The 10826-nt window shown below is 42.6% G+C and overlaps 1 protein-coding gene across 2 annotated transcripts in view; it reads left to right on the top strand.

Moving 5' to 3' along the window:
- The first annotated feature begins 438 nt into the window (after positions 1-438).
- Positions 439-10826, top strand: part of DCUN1D3 (defective in cullin neddylation 1 domain containing 3) — a 43919-nt gene continuing 33531 nt past the window's right edge. Inside the window, exon 1 of one of the 2 annotated variants that reach the window (XM_049789547.1) lies at positions 439-522. The gene's annotated coding sequence lies outside the window, so the exon portion shown is untranslated. Of the gene's footprint in view, positions 599-10826 lie in introns of both variants that reach the window. The other variant, XM_049789546.1, reaches the window with a different exon arrangement.

The following is a 10826-nucleotide window of genomic DNA, read 5'->3' as shown; positions in this document are numbered from 1 at the left end:
ACCTAAGTGGGAGCGTCAGACCCAGGTCGGAGATAAGTCTCGTCCTTCCATTAAACTTGTAGAAACTCTGCACACTCTGATTGATGCACGCGCCACAAAGTCTGGCCACAACTTCGCCTTTTCCCCGAATTTTTTTCCTTTTAGCTCTTTTCCCACCCCCTATCCCAGGCTCCAAATGGTTCAGTCCAGTCCCTCCCCCTTGGTTAAGGTCTCTGCCCTTACTTGGCGACGACTTCGTACGTCCTCGCTGACGTCACGACGCCACCGGCCGCCCGGCCTCGCCCCGCCCCTTCCCCTCCCACCTTCCCTCCCGGAGCGCGCGGCCGGCCCCGCGGGGTTACCGGAAGTGAGGAGACGGAGGCGATGGAGTGGGCGGGGCCTCGGCGCGGCCGCCGCCGGTGGGCCGCAGATGAAGAGGAGGCGGCGGCGGCGGCGGCGGCGGCAGGAGCGGTAGTAGTGTGGGAAGCGGCGGCTTCGTTGGCGTGGGCGACGTTAGGCAGCTGGGCAACGCGAGCGGGGATGGTAGGTGATTTGGACCCGCCGGGCCGCCGTCGTTTCCAGAAAGGGTTTGACTGGAGGCACCTCTGGAGCAGCAGCTGTGAGTTGGTGGGGGGTGTGTGTGAGTGTGGAAGCATGGGGGGGGGGGGCTTTGAGAAAATAAAAAAAAAAAAAGAAAAATGAAGGGGCGGGGGTTGGGTACCTTGGGAGCCAAAGGGGGTGGTGGAAGGGGAGGAGTGAAGGGAAGCTGCGTGCGCCTTGCCTGGACCGATCCCCTTCGGGAAGAGGGGCGCCCGTGGCGTGGCGTGGCAGCCGCGGGGCTTTGGAGAACTTGCGCGACTGTTGCTGCCTGGACCCCGCCGCCTGCACCCGGGGCCCGGGAGCGGCCCGGGAGGAGCTTTTGCACCCCGTCCTCCGGGGCAAGAGGTAGGAAAGGAGCCCCCGGCGGGAGGAGGCGGTGGGTGAATGAATCTCCGCGCCCGCCCGCCCGTCCTCCCTCCCTCCGCCCTGGCCCTCCCCGCCCCCACGCGCGCTGTAATCATTAACAGCCCTGGAATGGACCAGGGGCCTTGTGCTGGGCCCCTGGGCCGGGCATCCCATCCCAAAGCGACCTGTGCCCCAGGGAATGGGCTTTTGATTTATTTATTATTATTATTTTTTTTTGGCTTGCCCTCCTGGCTAGGAAGTGGGACGGGGTGACCAATACATTGCATTTTTTTCTCCCCCCCCCATCCCTTCCCTTGCTTCTAGATTCATCCTCCTTGTTACACACACACCCCTCATTTATTTTCACTTTATTTTTTTTTTCTTTCTGGGGCTCTGTGGTCCTGGTAAGGGGGCTTTTGTTGGGCGTTCTTTCTTTCTTTCTTCCTTTTATTTTTTTTGAATTTTTGGTTTTCTTTTTTTTTTTTTTTCTTTGTGGCACTTGGTTCTTTTTTTTTTTTTTTTTTTTTTCTTTCAGATTCTACCCCCAGCTCTTGGCAGCAAGCTTTTTTGTAATAAATAAGACTAGAGTTACTACATACATACATACAAGCTGCCTCTCGCTTTGGGAGTGTCTCTCTGATTTTTTTTTTTTTTTTTTTTTTTTGCCTGTCAGCTCCCTCCCCAACTCTGTTGAGCATTTCTGCCGCGAAGACGGGGCATCCCAGAGCCCTTAATAGTAGTTCTTCCCCCCCCCCCCCATGGCATTTTGAGCCCAGGAATCAAGATCTCTTGCTCTGAGCACTTTTATGATTTGGATGTTGGGCTAATTCTGGATTTCTGTGTTTCTCGCCACCCACACTCTATGATGTACTTCGGAGCCCAGAAAATTACTTTTTTTTTTTTTTTTTTTGGTTTGTTTCTACAGTTGGACAATAGCTCTTTGATATCCTTTTCTCTGTGTGTCTGGCACACAAGTCTTCAGTGACATAGTCCGGGGGTGCTCATTTACAGCAGCTTTTGCTGATTTCTTGGAGGAGAGGTGGTCTGAAATGAGTGAGACAGGGCAGTCTTGTTTAGTTTTGTTTGAAAATAATGCAACCCAATAATGGGTTGAAAAAAATTACTTGAACAAGACAGAGAATGACGGAAAGGTGATTTCTTTGTTGATGTTCTGTTGGATAAAAATAAAAAAAAAAATCTACTCCTTTAGCCTCTCATGGGGAATTTCAGAATGAAGTGTAATGTGTCTTTTGATGTTGATAATTTTATTTGGAAAATCTGTTGAATAGGGAACTGTGGGTGTTTTTTTTTGGGGGGGTATAGAACTTTTAAGAGCTACTGTCTAAAATTTCGTGACTATTAATCGTGTGTGTGTGTGTGTGTGTGTGTGTGTGTGTGTGTGTGTGTAAAAGAACTATAACAGATCCTACCCTGCTCATCCAACCAGGACTTTCACACCCAATAAAAACAATTTTTGTGGTAATGGCACACCCAGCTAACTTGGGGCTTATTCCTGGCTGTATCTTTAGGAATCATTCCTGGTCTATCCAGGGTACCAACCATATGGGGTGCCAGGAATTGAATCTGGGTCATTTACGTGCAAGATAAGTGCTTTTACTATTTCCTGGCCCCTAAAACAATATTTAATGCTTTGGTTGTAGCAAATGTAGCAGCATTTTCAGATGTTTCAAAAAATACAACCAGAGAATGACTATTAGCCTTGATAGATCTGGGACCTAGTTTAGTTTTTATTGAAAAAAAAAAGTACAATATTCATTCAATAACCAATTAGGGACAGGCTCCTGAGTGCCAAGACTTTGGGTGTGCAAAGGTGAACACAGGCATAAGTTAGGTCCCTTGCCCTCATGGAGTTTATATTATCATGGGGAAGAATGGGAGGTAGGGTTCAGTGAGATGGATTATAAGCAAATAAATCACATTTTTGATCAGCTGATGAAAACTAAAGTGGTGCGAACCTAATCAGGATGTAGTTAAAGAAGGCCTTCCTGAGGCTGTGACTAAAGCTGAGCTGTAAATAAAAAAGGAGCTGGCCACATAAAGATAGGGGAGGAGGTTTCTCTTGTCATGGACTGTAGATTGTACAATAGAAACTGGCTAGCGTGAGTTTGGCAATTTCCAGAGACCTGGAAGAAAGGGATGGGTGAAGAAAGGAGGAGTTAGGGATTTGGGAAGGGCAGGGGCAGGGGAAGGGAGGCAAAATAATGACCAGAGCCTTTAGTGCAAAATGAGAAGAGTTCAGGTCAAAGGTGGAGGCTGGGCTCCAAATAGGCAAAATAAGGAGAAGGAAATAGAAATGGATATTCTTCTTCTTTTTTTTCTTTTTAATTAATTCTGTTGTCTTTTCTAGAGTCTTATCTCTTAATGTTTTTCAAGAACTATTGAGACTACTTTTTTCTTTTTTTTTTCTTTTTTTTTTTTTTTTTACTTTTTTCTTTTTTAAAGCCTTACTAGGCCTGAGTGATAGTGCAGCAAGTGAGTAAGGTGTTTGCCTTGCACATGGCCAACATGGGTTCAATCCTGGCAGAAGTTATTCCTGAGTGCAGCGCCAGGAGTAACTCTGGAGCATTGCTGGGTGTGGCTCCCAAACAAAAACAAACATGGGGCCTAGTGATACTACAGTGAGTTAAGTTTTTGCCTTGCATGGGGCCAACATATGTTTGGCCAACCCATGTTAGGCCGTCCTGGGTTCTATCCCTGGCATCCCATGTGGTCTCCTGCAAAGCTTGGAGTGATTGCTGAGCACAAAGCCAGGAGTTACCTCTGAGTACCACCAGGTGTGTTGCCCCCACCCCACCCCCTCATGCCTTCTCTTGCTGACTGTTGGAGGCATGGTTACCGGAATCTTGATGAGAAGATTAATCTCAAACTGTTCATAATTTAGAGGCTTGTTCAGTTGAAAGGCACACCTTTTCCCTTACAGTTGTTTTGTCTTACCCTCTGTTATTTAAAATTACATAAGTCCCTGAACATTTTCTAATAGAAGAAGTCTCCTGTGCTTCCAGCTATGTGTGAATTTAGGGTTGCAGGTTAGGCAACTGATAATAATATACCTTTGTTGGTCTACAAAGATGACCATCAGGGACCTAAGTTTAAAGTTGTTTTTTGAGGGAGACAGGCTTTATGTTGCAATATTCCCACTCTTGTCTGACCTGCTGACTAATAATACACAGATGAGATGTAGGTTAGTGTTAAAAGTTCATTCAGTGGATGACATTATTAGATAAGTGACTCTCGTGGGCCCTGTTCCATTATGCTGGTATCTTTGGGCTGACATATGTACCCTTTTATTTTCTTTTGGGGCCAGTTGTTTCTAATAGTTAAACTGCCTTTCAGGTTCACCTAGTCTAGATAATCCACTGGCAGACTATCACCACTCCTTTCCTTTCTTGGGCCATGTCAAAGTAGACTCAGACAGAATCAGCTGTTTTATTGTTTAGACCCCCCACTACAGCGATTAGTGTGCTTTTTTTGAGTGAAATGGTCCATTGAGCCAAGTGATGAGACTTATAAGTGCTGCTTGGATTATTTGTAGTCAAATCAGTATTAGAAATGATAAAAACCTGTTAGTATTGGAGAAAAATGAATCAAATTGAGGACTAGTTTTTAGTACTTAAGTCTGTTTTACTTATTTATTTACTTGTTTATTTTTTGGGCTACACCTAGTGGCTCTCAGGGGTTACTCCTGGCTCTAGGCTCAGAAATCGCTCCTGGCAGGCTTGAGGGACCATATGGGATGCTGGGAATCAAACTCAGGTTCGTCCTGGTCTGCTGCTTGCAAAGGCAAACGCCCTACACTCTGCTATCTCTCCACCCCATTTTTTTATTTTTGGTTTGGGACCACACCTGGCAGCGCTCAGGGGTTACTCCTGGCTCTGCACTCAGAAATAGCTCCTGGCAGGCTTGGGGGATATATGGAATGCCGGGAATCTGTCCCTAGTTCTGGGGGAGTGCAAGGCAAATGATCTCTCACTGTGCTGTTGCTTTGTTCTCTTAAGTCCCTTTTGGTTTCTAGTACTTAAGTAGCATGAGGTCCTGAGATAGTATAGGGGTTTAGGCATAAAGCTTACAAGTGGCATGGCTGAACCTAGTTTGAAACTCATTACCACTCCAATCCCTTGAGCACTGCTGAGTGTAGCCTTGTGTACACATATACCTTGTGTAGTAGTGTGCACACATCTACCTGTTCTTGTCCCAAGTTCATCACCTCTTGGCTGGCCAGATAATCCTTAGCATCGCAGGGTCCAAGCAGCACCACTGCACATCTTTGGGGCCCAGCATTGAACTTTTGGCCAAGCTGACCAAGAATTGCTGGAGGTGGTTGTTGGGGAGGGACTTGTATAGTCAGGACTAACCTGTATAGTTTGTTGGTCAGTTCTTTTTTTTTTTTTTAATTTTTTTTATTTTGAATTATGAGAACAAAAGATGCAAAGAAAGAGGACAAGGTAAAGTTACAGTGGAAGGACAATCACCCATAACATAATTCTCAAATTGGTCAGTTCTTGAGCATTGGAGTTTGATACTGAATTCCAACTTGAATGCAAGTAGAAATTCTTTTTGAGTTAGCAATCAAATGACTAAAGAGAATTGCTAGGCCAGACAAACAATAGATTGTACTGAAGAGTAAGTAACTTAGAGGAATAAAATACTGATTTTTGTTTTTGGCCTAGGTTAAAAAGTTTTTGGACTTTGTATTTTAATGCTTGACTTCAAGCGCTTTAGTCAGTGGTTATTAAGCTGCCCACTAGTCATCTTCATTTATTAGTTTTATTATAAAATAAGTGAAAATACCCAGTAGGCTGAAATTTCATCAGCTATTTTTTTTTCATAAGCTGTTTTGGAGACTGGAGATTCTTTTCTAGTTTCTGAAAACTAGATAGGTAGGTAGGAGAGAATTTTAACACAGTGAGAAATCATTGACTCCTGCATTGGTCATGCATTTGGGGAAAGAATCTTCCAAAGCGAAATGAATTTTGGATGGGCCGAGGTGGCCTTTTTTAATCTTAAAATATTAATGAATTTGTTTCCTAAACTTACTTGGCTTTTGGAAAAACACTTCCCAAAATTGGATAACTTGCAAGATAACACTTGCTGTTAGAGTTGGGGAAAGTATTTTACATTGTATTAAATGACTTAAAATTAGTTTGCTACTATTGTATATGTATTGCAGTAAGGAGAGTTCATTATAGACTAGTTCTTTTGATATGAAGATATGGACATTCAGATGGACATTATGGTAATTAACTGATAACTCTTATTTCCCAAGCTTTTGATAATTTATAATGACCTCTTGTGTCTGTTAACAGATGTTGATATGAGTGAACCAGGATCAGTTCTTCCTAAATGTTGGGACATTATTCTGAAACTTTTTGCACAGGAGTCCAGTGTTTAGCTGAATTAGTATCTTTTGGTTGAAATCTAGTGTCACTTGGCTTTCTGTTTTTTGAGGTGATGGATAGCCCTGTCTTGAGGGGAACAAGGGAACTAACCACTATAGTCGAACATTTTATGATCATAAACTAGAACCTCACAGTACAGACCAATAATACATAATTTTGTGACATAATGAAATAATGAAAGTGATTAAAATCCTTTGAAATTGTGACATCTTCTGAAGGGAGAGGGGTTTTCCTCTTTAGGAACTGTGCAAATGAAACCCTATTTAAGTACCATACCATAGAATAGGGAACCTTACATCAACCTTTTTGGAAATGATCAGTCCTGATAAAATAAAATATTTACATGACTGCAGTGCCAACTGCTTGCTGATTCCCAGGAAAGACAGGCATATTTGCTGATGACTCTAATTCTTGACACCTTGGCCTTGCTCAGGAGATATGAGTTGTGCTGTGTTGTTGGACTTGATGTTGAATTATCTCATGGAAGCCTAAATTGCTTACTTAGCATTGGGAAATATCAACTGATTGTTGTTCTTTTTTGGGGAAGGAGGGCATATCCAGCAGTGCTCAAGGCTTACTTACTTCTGGCTGTGTACATGGGGATTTCTCATGGTGGTGATCAGGGTACCATATATGGTGTCAGGGATCTGCCGCCTGCCAGGCAAGCATCCTGCTCTTTGTGCCCTGTTACATCTGCAGTGTGTTGCTGTTTTTGACTAGCTCTGTCTTAGGACATGGGGATTAGAAATAATTTCATCAGAAAGATCTGAATTCATACTCTCTTTCTCTCTCTCTAATCATCTGTCTATATAGTATAGAGAGAGCTTTTATATATATCTCACATATGAGATATATCATACTTATATAATCTCTCATATAGAGAGAGGGAGAGAGAACATATATATTTCTGTATATATGTATTTTTTCCACTTGAATCTGAATAGGAATTTTTTTTTTTTTTTTTGGTTTTTGATTTTGGGCCACACCTGGTGATGCTCAGGGGTTACTCCTGGCTCTGCACTCAGAAATCGCTCCTGGCATGGGAGACCATATGGGACGCCAGGGGATGAACCAAGGTCTGTCCTGGGTCAGCTGTGTGCAAGGCAAATTCCCTACCACTGCGCCATCGCTCCAGCCTTTGAATTGGGATCTTTTATAGCACCACAGCATAGTACAGGACTTCTCATTTTCTTTTTTTTGCAGTGTTTGACACCTTGTAGTTATTTCTCAAATATTGGCTTACAAGTTTAGACAGAGATTGTACATCAGGTAAGGAACTTATGTTGCATGCAGTTGACCCTGATTCAATTCCAGGTACCTCCATGGTCTTCAGAGCTTGTCAGGAGTGACCAGGATAAGCCCTGAGCATCATTGGGGGTGGTCTCAAAACCAAAACAAAAAAAGCATTGGAATGACTAGACCCACTTATTATTTCTTTAAGAGATTTCTTCCACCCTATTGGTGTGTGTGTATGTGTGAAAGAGACAAAGAGAGGAGGGGGGAAGAGAGAGACAGAGAAGCTGTAGTATTTACTATATTGAATGCAGATAATTTATCATCTACTTTGTAAGAATAAAATGTTGGGCCCCTGCTGAACCTAATCTGTAATGATTTTTTTAACCAGGCTATGTGGAACCCTCTTGGAGGCCATTGCTAAAGTATTTTTATGTCAGGGATAAAGGGATTTTATTTTACTCTTTGCAAAAAATTAATGTTCTGTTATATTGATCTTCAAAGATTTTGGTTGAACAAAATATTCTGAGGCTGAAATTGGGTTAAAAGACAGTGATTTAATAAGGAAATAGGAGTTGTGAAAGACTAGTAAACTTGTTTAAATTATTTAGAGCGAAGTACTGACTTCTATGGAATCAAAGTCAAGCCTTGTCTACACTGGCTGTTGTTGAATGGTTGTCATCATTTAAATTGGCTTGGATTTAACAGGCTGAGTACATACAAAGCACTGGCCTGTTTCTGAACACTACCGGTTGTTGCCTAAAAAAAAAAAATAAAAAGAAATGGGGGCGATAGCATAGTGGGTAGGACATCTGCCTTGCACACAGCCAATTTGGCTTCTACTTCTGGCATCCCATATGGTCTCCAAGCCCACCAGGAGTGATTTCTGAGTACATAGCCAGCAGTTATCCCTATGTACCGCCGGGTGTGGCCCAAAACATAAATAAATAAATTGTCTTAAATGCACTATTATAGGTACTAGAGAGAATTTGAATGAATTCAATTCTTTATTTTTTGGGGGTGGGGGGACTCACCAGGTGACACTCAGGGGTTACTCCTGGCTATGTGCTCAGAAATCATTCCTGGCTTGGGGGACCATATGGGATGCTGTGGATCGAACCAAGGTCCGACCTGGGTCAGCTGTGTGTAAGGCAAACACCCTACTGCTGTGCTATTGCTCTGGCCCTGAATGAATTGAATTCTTAGTGTTTGACTTTTTAATATTCCTGGTGGTAGCAGGGCCTCATTCAAGGCAAGCACCTTAACCCCTGTACTATCTCCCCAGCCTTATCCTTACATGTTTACTCAGAAGTTTTTGTGTGCTTTGTTTTATAATGAAGAAAGATTTTATTTCTAAATAGGGATCATGATTCCAGTAGATCCACAACCAAGTGAGAGTCCTAAGTTGCATACTTTTAGGGTCAAAGCATAGAAGAGTTTTAGAGGATGTAGTAGGGGAATGAATATTTAACATAAAAAGAGATTGTCCCTTTTGTAATGGGACAGGGGGCACGTAATACATTGAATACATACGTGTATTCAATATGTATATTAAATTTGAATACATACATATTATGTAATACATATTGATTATAATACATACCTGTAGAGGTGAGGAATGTGTTGTATCACTAATCTCTAATGCCTGAGATCTATTATCCTTGACCTTGTCAAACTTACCAGAGACCAGCTTTGAAGTATATTCAAAGTTAAGTTATTCATTGGTAATGGGATGAGAGGCTCCCTCATATAGAAGTTGCTTTTTTATCCTCAGAATATTTCTGAATAACAGTAATACTGTCAAGTAGGAGTTGAGGCTTTATCATTGTGAATTCTGTAGTATGCTGTAAAGATTACTTAACACAGAATATTGAATAGTAGGCACCTTTCTGACTGACCTGCTCTGGAATCTGAACAGTACAGCTCAGGTTGTACTGACAAAGAATTTAATAAGATTGGAGACTGGAGACATGATATAGCAGGTAAGGCATTTGCCTTGCATGCAACCAGTCCAGGTTTAATCCCCAGTGTCATATGGTTCCTTGAGCACTGCCAGTAGTGATCCCTGAGTCCGGAGCCAGCACAGGAGTAAGCTCTGCTCACTGCCAGGTGTGTCCTGGAAGGACAAGGGAGTGGGAAGGGAGGGTGGAAGGAAAGAAAGAAGGGAGTGAGGGAGAAACGGAATCATTTCCTTTTATTGTTTTTTTGTTATTGTTTGTTTTTGGACCACACTTACTGTGCTCAGGGTTTACTTCTGGCTCTGCATTCAGGAATCATTCCTGGGGATTCTGGGGAACATAATGGGTTTCCGGAAATTGAACCCAGACCTACTGTATGCAAGGCTTTTAATTAAATACTTGGTTTATATATACTTGATGATTACTTAATGACTTGAATCCAGATTTAGTAGTAACTATGCTGGGACTTCGAACATACCTACAGTATGGCTCTAGGCAGCAAGATCATGGATATGCTAGGAGTCACTAATTCCCTGAGTAGGTATTTTCCCCATTTGAAATGACATTATTTGGGCTGGAGAGATAGCATGGAGGTAAGGCGTTTGCCTTGTATGCAGAAGGTCAGTGGTTTGAATCCTGACATTCCATATGGTCCTCTGAGGCTGCCTGGAGCGATTTCTGAGCATAGAGCCAGGAGTAACCCCTGAGCTATGCTGGGTGTGACCCCAAAATAAAAACAAACAAAAAGAAATGACGTTTTCTTTTCCTTTCTTTCTTTCTTTCTTTCTTTCTTTCTTTCTTTCTTTCTTTCTTTCTTTCTTTCTTTCTTTCTTTCTTTCTTTCTTTCTTTCTTTCTTTCTTTCTTTCTTTCTTTCCTTCCTTCCTTCCTTCCTTCCTTCCTTCCTTCCTTCCTTCCTTCCTTCCTTCCTTCCTTCCTTCCTTCCTTCCTTCCTTCCTTCCTTCCTTCCTTCCTTCCTTCCTTCCTTCCTTCCTTCCTTCCTTCCTTCCTTCCTTCCTTTCAGGGGGTGGTTGGGTCACACCCATTGGTGCTCAGAGGTTGCTCTTGGCTGGCTCAGGGGACCATATAGGGTGCTGGGATTCAAACCACCGTCCGTCCTGGGTCAGCTGCATGCAAGGCAAAAGCTATACTGCTGTGCTCTGAGACATTATTTTCTAAATGAAGTTAAGTGAAAAGTTATGTAGTGAATGTATCTGTTTTTAAGTGTGCTTCTGTGGTTCATTTTATTCTAGTGAATTTTTTTTTGGAAGCAACTATAGATTTTCCCTGAAAGTA

Source organism: Suncus etruscus, chromosome 15 (assembly GCF_024139225.1).
Source record: "Suncus etruscus isolate mSunEtr1 chromosome 15, mSunEtr1.pri.cur, whole genome shotgun sequence".
NCBI lineage: Eukaryota > Metazoa > Chordata > Mammalia > Eulipotyphla > Soricidae > Suncus > Suncus etruscus.
This window is presented reverse-complemented; position numbering and strand designations above follow the sequence as displayed.